Source organism: Cyprinus carpio, unplaced genomic scaffold (genome assembly GCF_018340385.1).
Source record: "Cyprinus carpio isolate SPL01 unplaced genomic scaffold, ASM1834038v1 S000006646, whole genome shotgun sequence".
NCBI classification, from domain to species: Eukaryota; Metazoa; Chordata; class Actinopteri; order Cypriniformes; family Cyprinidae; genus Cyprinus; species Cyprinus carpio.
Window position 1 is genome coordinate 5,656 of NW_024879272.1, and position 9,768 is coordinate 15,423.

General features: G+C 33.5%; 1 pseudogene; it reads left to right on the forward strand.

Moving 5' to 3' along the window:
• The first annotated feature begins 467 nt into the window (after positions 1-467).
• Positions 468-9,063, forward strand: LOC122144331 (annotated as a pseudogene).
• Positions 9,064-9,768: the final 705 nt, after the last annotated feature.

Below are 9,768 nucleotides of genomic sequence, written 5' to 3' on the forward strand. Positions count from 1 at the left end.
ACAGATCTAAGCCTTATTTTGTTTATATGAAGAGAGATTGATTTTTATTTATTTTGATTTGGGGCTTGTTTTAACAGTTCCAGTTTTAGGTTTGTTATTTACATTTACATTGTCACTTTAAATTTTGTCATTTAGTAGACCTCTTTTATCCAAAGCTACTTACAAATGAGGGACAATAGACGCAATCAAAACTAACAAAAGAGCAATGATATACAAGTTATTATTAATATATTATTTATAGTGTTATATTTCAATTTTAACAAAGAAATGTGCAGCATTTTGTCCAAGCAATAATAAAAGGACACATTTAATTTAATTTGTCTCAAATCTCATTTTGTTCAAAAAAAATCGTGAATCGAATAGAATCGTGAGTTGAGTGACACTTGTTTGAGAGGAAGATTTGAAATCAGCTTCCTATTGATAGCAGGGGTCAGCGTCATGTTTTCTCTCTCGCTGGTCTCTTCCAGGACAAGAACGCCCGGCCCTCTGGCTCTAATCAGGACATGTTGTCTCGACAGTCTGCCCCGATCAACTGGTCAACAAGTCCACTAGTCAAGGATTCTGCTTCAACATCTTGTGCATCGGTAAGTTAGAGACTCAAACACAGCATAAATATGCTATAATCTGCTGCAGATGCTGATATTTACAGCAGCATACGAATGTTGCAGAATCTGTGAAAATGTGTATCATTTTAACAAAATAAGAGATCATACAAAATGCATGATATTTGTTATTTAGTACTGACCTGAGTAAGATATTTTAAATAAAAGATGTTTACATTTAAAAATAATAAAAAAGTAAAAAAGTAAAAAAAAAAAAAAATTTCAAAAGTTTGTGAACCCTTGGTTCTTAACACTGTGTGTGGTTACCTGGATGCTCCACAGCTGTGTTTTTTTGTTTAATGAGTCACTTGTTTGTTCTGAACAGTTAAACTGTCTGCTGTTCTTCAGAAAAATCCTCCAGCTCCTGCAGATTCTTCAGTTTTCCAGCATATTTTGCATATTTGAACCCTTTCCAGCAGTCACTGTATGATTTTGAGTTCCATCTTCAAAACTAGAACAAAACAGAGACACAAAAACAACTATTAAAAAAGGTTCAAACATTCAGTGATGCTCCTGAAGGAAACACAAACCATTAAGACGCGGGGCGTGAAAACTTTTGAACAGAATGAAGATGTCCAAATTTTTCTTATTTATTGAAATATAATTTTTTTTTTCCATTTAGTACTGCCCTTTGGAAGCAACAGAAGGTACTTGCATGTTTCCCAAAAGACAAATTAAGTACACTTTACCTTCACGCTACCGCTCTTAATGCTTCGGTGACATCCTTTCTGAGCATGAGTGAATGCTTTAACCTTTTTTAATAGTTGTGGTTTGAGTCCCTCAGTTTCCCTCGTGTACAGTCTCGGCTGGAAGGTTTCAATATGCAGAAAAACGAGGAAGAATCTGTGATATCAATGATCTCTTATATCTGCAGTAATGTATTTGCCATTGTAAGATCTGAGACTGTACATGATCCACAACCTATAATGCAGTTGATTGAGATTTGGAAGAAATAAAAGGCTCCTCAAAAAGATGTGAGATGTTCTGGAGGTCTTGTGAAGATCTGACCTCCGCTTGAGGAACAGTGAAAGTAAAGACTTCTGGAAACAAACGCTTCCTCAAAAGATCCTGATAATCGAGGGATTTGAGACTCTAAACATGATTGCGATTGAGAACTCAAAGTAAAGTCTGAGCTTCTTCAGTGCAGGTAAGATTTCCTCTGGAGATATTACTGCATGTTATGTCAGACCTTTACGTGATCAAAATCACTCAAAGATCTCAGACAAAAACACACGCGGAAGTGTTTCTCACAATCACACTAGAAGAGCTTTCACTTCGGATAAAACATTCTAAAACTCTCAATTAGATGACGAGGGAGATTGAGTAGAAACAGGTTTACAGTAAAGTTTAGAGCCTAGGAAATGATGGTTTATTATAGTTTAATAAGTACAGTGTGTCGAGTATGTTACATGGAGAACGTATATTGCACATATTTCTCCAGGTTGAAAGTCTGTGATCGGTAAATCCACGCCTGATGGACACGCTTCTTCAACACCAACTTTGAGAATTTCGGTCGTCCCATTTGAGCCGTCGAAGGTGAATTTTGCGAGCGCACGCATTACCTATCTTCAGGAGAGTAACGTTCGTCTGAAGCTCACCGTGGTTAATACTGTCGGCTTCGGCGATCAGATGAACAAACAGGAGAGGTCCGTTCTGATCATTTACTGATTTAACATGTTGTTCACTGTTAAAGGTTCTGATTAGAGATGAGTTTGTGTCTTCATCAGGTTTGTAGAAATGTAGCACTGCATCAGTGTCTCATCAATGGATGCTACTGCAGTGAATGGGGTGCCGTCAGAATGAGAGTCCAAACAGCTTGATAAAAAACATCACACAATCCACAAGTAATCCACAGCACTCCAGTCCATCAGTGAACATCTGAGAAGACAAAAAGCTGAAACACATCCAGCATTAAGACGTTTTTAACTCAAATACATAGAGTCTATAATCAATAATAACACTTCCTCCAGTGAAAAAGTGCATCTGCTGTTGTCTCTCACATCAAAATCCAGACACATATTTGTTTAGAGCTGTTTTACACGCCGCGCTAATCTGTGCAGATTTCTCTCCTGATTCACACCAGAACACTTTTTTCACTGAGGAAGTGTTATTATGGATTATAGACTCTATGTATTTGAGTTAAAAAAATCTTAATGCTGGATTTGTTTCATCTTTTGTCTTCTCCAGATGTTCACTGATGGACTGAGAGTGCTCTGGATTACTTGTGGATTATTGTGATGTTTTTATCAGCTTTGTGATGGGACCTCATTCTGACGGCAATTCCATTCACTGCAGAGCATCCATTGATGAGACACTGATGCCAGTGCTGCATTTCTACAAACCATGATGAAGACACAAACTCATCCTGATCTGTTATAGTTACCAGCACAAATCGTACTAAAACGACAAACTCAATACCAATCGCACTCACATTGCAGTTCGAAGTCCGTACTTTACAGGAGGCTGAGCTGAAGATCAGCGCCGCCTCCATAATCTATCAACGACTCCAGGATCCAACGCCTGTCTGTACTTGCATCGCTTCCACTCTGGACACTGGCTCAAATCCCTGGACCTGGTCACTAATGAAGGAAACTGGACAGCAAGGTCAGCAGACTTTAAACAAAGACGCAAAAAAAATGAAATAAAGAGGAAACAAATGGATAGAATAGAAAAGGCTAGTGTTAGAGTCTTTTTTAAAAAGAAAACAAGCAGTTAGAAAACAAATAGAGTGCATGTCTTAAAGGGTAAAGTGTTTGTTTTTAATAAAAAAGGAAAACAGATAGCTAAAATAGAATTAGAATAGAGAGTGCTAGATAAAGATGAAAAAAAAAAGATTAAAGACATTTATTAACCCTTTAACTCCTCATATCCAATATAATATTAAAAACAAAATTAATATCGCAAAGGTCCTTTTAATTCTAGAACATTAAATCAGGTCAAAATAATGTCAATTCATAAAGTCACGATGTTGCATACACTTTTCAAAAAATGAATATTTTATAGTATTTTTGTTTTGTTTTCTAATATAAATATGTAAACATCCTTAAATGAAGACACGTTTACTGGAGAAGCAAATTAAATCTTGTTTCGTGGGAAATTGAACAAAAATAAATGAGTTTATGATCAAAAGAAGAAGAAATACCTGTCGATGGAGAATTAAAACTTGTTTCTCTTTGTATTAAGTGGATTTTTCGGAACCTGTTTGCAGATATTTGGTCTTGTTTTAATCATGAACTCGCTTCATTTTGATCAATTTCTAATAAAAGTGGACTTCATTTTGCATCTCAAGTATCTTGATTTAAGGAACTTTAGACAGTTGCACTGGAAAACAAAACAACAATACTGAAGAAAAACAGCATTATTTTGAAGTGTGAAATTAATTATTTCCATATTCTAGTGTTCGGGAGCAGAGAAATTCAATTAAAAAACAACAGAAATCTGTTGCAAGTTGTTTTTTTAATTTTTGAAGTATACACTACCAGTCCAAACTTTCTGAACAGTAAGATTTTTAATGTTTTTAAAGAAGTCTCTTCTGCTCATTAAACCCGTGCATTATTGGATCAGAGTCTAGATATAAAACAGTAAATTGTGAAATATTTTAAAAAAAACCTATTTTAAAATAAACTGCTTTCCACGTGAATGTCTGCTAAATGTTAATGATTTCTGTGATCAAAGCGAATTTCACAAATGTCACATGATTCCTCCAGCAACGTTCTAATTGATGATTTGCTGCTTGAGAACATTTATTATAACAATCAACAGTATTTAAAACAGTTGAGCACATTTGTTTTAGGATTCTTTGATGAACAGAAAGATTTCTATTTCAGATAAACACACTTCTTCTGAACTTTCTATTCATCAAAGAAACCTGAAAAAAAAAAATTTCAACATAATAATAATAATAATAATAATGTTTTTAGAGCAGCAAATCAGAATATTAGAATGATTTCTGAAGGATCATGTGACTGGTGCAATACATTACTGCAATACATTTGAAAATATATTCAAATAGAAAACGGCTATAAAACATTTCAAGCTTTTACTGTTTTTGCTGGACTCTGGATCAAGCCTGTGGTTTCTGTGTATCGCTCCGCTGCAGGTCAACATCATCCCCGTCATCGCTAAAGCCGACACCATCTCCAAGAGCTTCGAGCTGCACAAGTTCAAGATCAAGATCATGAGCGAGCTGGTCAGGAACGGGCGTGCAGATCTACCAGTTCCCCATCGACACGAGACCGTGGCCAAGATCAACACCGCCATGAACGTGAGTCCCTCAGATGAAGCACACCAGACAATTATTGAAGAAGGGCTGTTAACCGCCCTGAACGCTCTGTTAAACCGTCTACATATAAAGAGTGTGTCGTATCAGGAAGAAAACACTACATCAGTATTATTTTAGTATTATTGAGATCCTATTATAGATTTTATTCATTAAAAAAAATGTGTGTGTGTGTGTGTGTGTGTGTATGTATGTATATATATATATATGTTTGTTTGTTTGTGTGTGTGTGTGTGGGCTTTTATAAATGTCTATAATTATATTTTCCATCTTTATTCAAAATCTCATTAATTTTAGTTAAAGTTTTAGTAATTTTGTTGCATTTTGGTCAACTTTAGAGTTTTTTATTTTTCTATATAATTTTTATTAATTTTTAAAAATAATTTAATATAATATAATTATAAATATAAAAATGTAATTATACAAATTTTCTATAAAATTATAATTATAAAGTATAATTAATTAATATAATTTTAGTTATTTTATTACATCAAGTTCAATTAAATTAAAACAAGAAATGTTGCTTTGGCAACTAAAAAAAAGCTCTTCATATCTTATTTTATTTTAGTTAACGTGTATTTTATGTTGTTAAGTAACAAAACTAGTTACTATTACATTTATTACATCAAGTTAAACTAAATGAAAATGTGAAATGTTGCCTAAAACTAGCTTTTAAAAAAATAAAAAAAATAATAATAAATATATTTAAGTTAACATTGATCTTATTTCAGGTATCAAAAAAGTGTTTTTATGGCTTTAATTTTAGTTAGTTATTTTAAGTGCATCAAGTTGAACTAAATTAAAAAATGAGAAATGTTGACTCGGCAGCTAGTGGAAATTTATTTAATCTAAGTTAATAATGTTTATTTTATTTCAGGTGTCAAAAATGTGTTTTACGGTTGTAATTTTCATTTTTTTTATAAACTCTAATAACCCTGATTATGGGTTTTATTTTACTATGCACAGCAACTCAAAGCTCACAGGAAATAAAGCATGCACTGACTACAGATATAATCAGTTATTAATATTCAGCTGATTCTCAGGGTCATCTTCCCTTCGCCGTGGTGGGCAGCACAGGGGAGGTGAGCATCGGGGAAACAAGATGGTGAAAGCTTGAGGCAGTTATCCGTGGGGCGTGGTGCAGGGTGAGCCTTCATCCACACCCGCACTCACTCTTATACACTCGGGCTAAATGGAATTCCTCAAGCAGGCTTGCCCTGGTTTTGAAGAGGTCTGGGGTGTGTTTGTGTGTGTTTCAGTGGAGAACGAGGGAGTTCACTGCGGCCGGTGAAGCTACTTGAGATGCTGATCTCGTCAACATGGAGGACAGGCGCGAGCAGACGCACGCCTGAACCTCAGAGCTCTACAGACGCTGCAAGCTGGAGGAGATGGGCTTCAGAGACACCGACCCCGAGTGCAAACCCGTCAGGTGAGAGCTCCTTAACCACAGCGCCCCCTGTGGGCTTCCCTGCTAACCACCCGGCTCTGCAGGCGGGGAGCATGGAAAACTGTTTGCCAACACCGGCTCAGAGGAACATTCCCTCAGGATTTCTGCTCGGCTTCTCCAAAACAGAGGAAAGAATGGAAAATCTCGGCTAATGGACCTTTTTTTTTTTTTTTTTTTTTTTTGGACCCTCCTGCTGGCTTTCTTAACGAGACCATTAGATCCGCACTCATTCACAACGAGGAGAGGGTTGAGAAACAACAGCTGTTTTAAATGACTTTTAAAAGCCATTAAGGGTTTATATAGGACTTTAGAGTTTAACTAAAATTTAAAGAGACTATAAATCTGGGGATGCGAAAAAGAGGAAATATGATTATTACACTTCAAGATGCTTTGACTGACTTAAAGAAGTCGTGAGAGCAAAGAAAGTAATATTGAAAGTCAAAACGTGACGCTTTTGCACTTATACAAGCTAGGTTATGATATAGCAAAACTATAAAAAAAAAACATTTTTTAGTATTTGAAATAAAATATGTTATTAACTGAAATAAAAAATGAAGGAATATATTTTATATATAAAAATATTTATTTTTATGCATTTATCATTTTCTTTCAGTTTAATCCTGATGTAGTAAAATAACCAAAACTTAAATATTTATAAAAAACCAAAAACAAACGAATAAAAGTGATGAAAGCAAAAAAGGCAGCAAAAAAATTTAAAATGCAACTTAAAATTAAAATATAAAATTAAAACTAATTCAAAATATTATTAAAAACTATTAGTGTTATAAGACTTAAATATTTTAAATGGTGTAAAAAGAAAGTTTTAATTATCAAAACAGGAATATGATTAATAAACTTCAAAAATGCTTTGAATTAAAGAAGTGTGAGTGCAGCACGTGCTCTATATGAGGTTAATTATAGAACGCTAGAAAAAATAAATAACATGTTCATTACTTGAAATAACATAGGAGTGATTATTGAAATAAAATATGCAAAATGTAAAAAATGTATTTTATATACATTTCTCTTTTCTATTTGCTTCAGTTTAACTTGTGTACCAAAATAACTAAAACTGACATAATAAAAAGAAATAACATCAACAAAAACACAAAAAAAAATGGAAAACAACAACAGCAAAAAAAAATTAAAACCAATTCAGTGTTAATAAAATCTACAATAGCATCTCAATACTAAAATAATATTGATTCCACAGGTTTGTGCTTTTCTTTTCTTTTTTATGCCAAGCAATTGCTTTTTTTTTGTTTTTTTATGTCTTTTTTTTTTTTTATTCGGCGATCTATTGTTGATAAATATGATAATGTTTACGGTATTGTGTTAATTATACTATGTGTCCCTGCAGCACGAAGCAGTATCAGCAGCACAGGTATATTTGTAGCTATAGACAACAAACTTGTATGAGTCACAATATACATTTATTTTATGCCAAAATCAGTAGGATATTAAGTTAAATCCGGAAGTTCTAAGCGGCCATCCATTTAATTTTTTTTCCTTTGTGTTTTCCGTTAAACGACATGAAAGTTTTACTGTTGCTATAGTAACGAACTCAACGTTGACAGGCATCTGATGGACAGGCCATGCAGGCGCTCTTACTGTAGGCATATTTCAGAAATTTTGCTTCGCCTAGGTAATAATAACGTCTCAATACGTATAAATAAAGGCTGATCAATCACTGTTGATTTTTTCCAGAGACAGTAAAACGCACGTTTTGTTTTGTAATTAACTGTTTAAATGGCAAACACGCGCATTAGAGCTGCTGGACATAAACTCACTTTAATTTTCCCTTTAATGAAGAAAAATTCTAATGTAATTTACGTGGCAGATTATGTGTGTTTATATTGTACTAAAAGATGTGTGTGTGTGTAGAAAAAAATTAACCAACATGCAAAACTGGGATTAAATTAGCCTATGGATTTTACACAGAAGCAAAGTCAGCCTCAGTTAGCACTGTAGTCAGAACATCTCCGTAACTACCTAATTTAAATTTATGCAATCAGACAAAAGAAGCACAAAATACATTGTATGAGTCCACAATTATACATTTTCTCGTTTGAAACTCATGCCTCTACAAAAACTTAATCAGATTCAAGCATAGAATTATTAAGATAACCATGTTCCGATGAAGGTCCGCGTACAGTATTTAGTAAAAAAACCCACAGTTATATCAGGTCTATAGTGCCACAGAGGCGCAGTTTTGTAAATTCTTAGAGGAAAATTAAGCGTTATAACGAGGAAAAACGACCTTCGTTATTGTCGAGATAACGAGAGGGGAAAAATTAAGTCGTTAACGAGAAGAAAACACACAGAAAAAAAAATTATTAATGCATGGCCGACTTAGAACTTCATGAAGATATTTTGTAAAATTTCCCTACTGTAAATATATCAAAACTTAATTTTGATTAGTAATATGCATTGCTAAGAAATTCATTTGAACAACTTTAAGATGATTTTCTGCAATATTTAGATTTTTTTTTAAAATATAAATCTCAATTTTTAAAAATCCCCCCACGGTGAATTAATAAATGATACTGAGGTTGCATCTGACAAATTCGAATGAACGAGTCATCTTCATGAGAGAGTGTGATGACGCGTGTGATGTTTTGTTGACTGTTCTTCATGACAGTCTTCAGCAGAGTACGAGCAGATGGAAGAAGCGGCAGGAGTTTGTGGGTGAGCTGCAGCAGACGAGCAGGAAGAGATGCGGCACAGACGTTTAGTGCCTAGGCGAGTCAAACGAGAAAAGAGGCCGAGCTGAAGGACGACCCGAGAGAGAGGGTACCAAAATAACACACCATTTATTCACAAAAAAAAAAATAAAAAACAGTTTTTATGGATTACATTTTTTTTTTATGTTTTAATTTCTCTGGACTCCTTTATTAATGGTTAAATTCAATTTTTAGCAGTCCAAAAGAATGTGCTAATTAAATTAAAATCATGAAACCTATACAATTAAACAACGTTTAATAAAGGTTTAACATTAAATCTGGTTTATTTTTTCTCAAATCCCATTTTATTTTTTACCAAATTCTGTTTTTTCCATTTTTATTTTTCTGGATTCTGTTTTTATTTAAATCTTAATAAAATTGTAATAATCAAAAAGCATATCTAATCAATCAAATTATTTTTAAAATAATAATAGTGATGATAATAATAGTGTAAAAAGTTTTTTTCTTGTTTGTTTGTTTTATTCTGTGCTGTGTATTTAAATTTTTCATTTCTTGTCAATCAACTAAATTAAACAAACCCTCTCTTTTCTTTTTTTTGGCAAACAGAAAGTGCATGCACAAAAGAGTTTACTGTTTTTAAATATGAAACACATAACGATGTGTGTTATTTAGAAAATAAAGCTTTAATTAAAGGGTTCAAAGTTTAAGGTTGTAAGATAAAGTTGTAATCAATTTATTATAATAATAGCCTAGTAG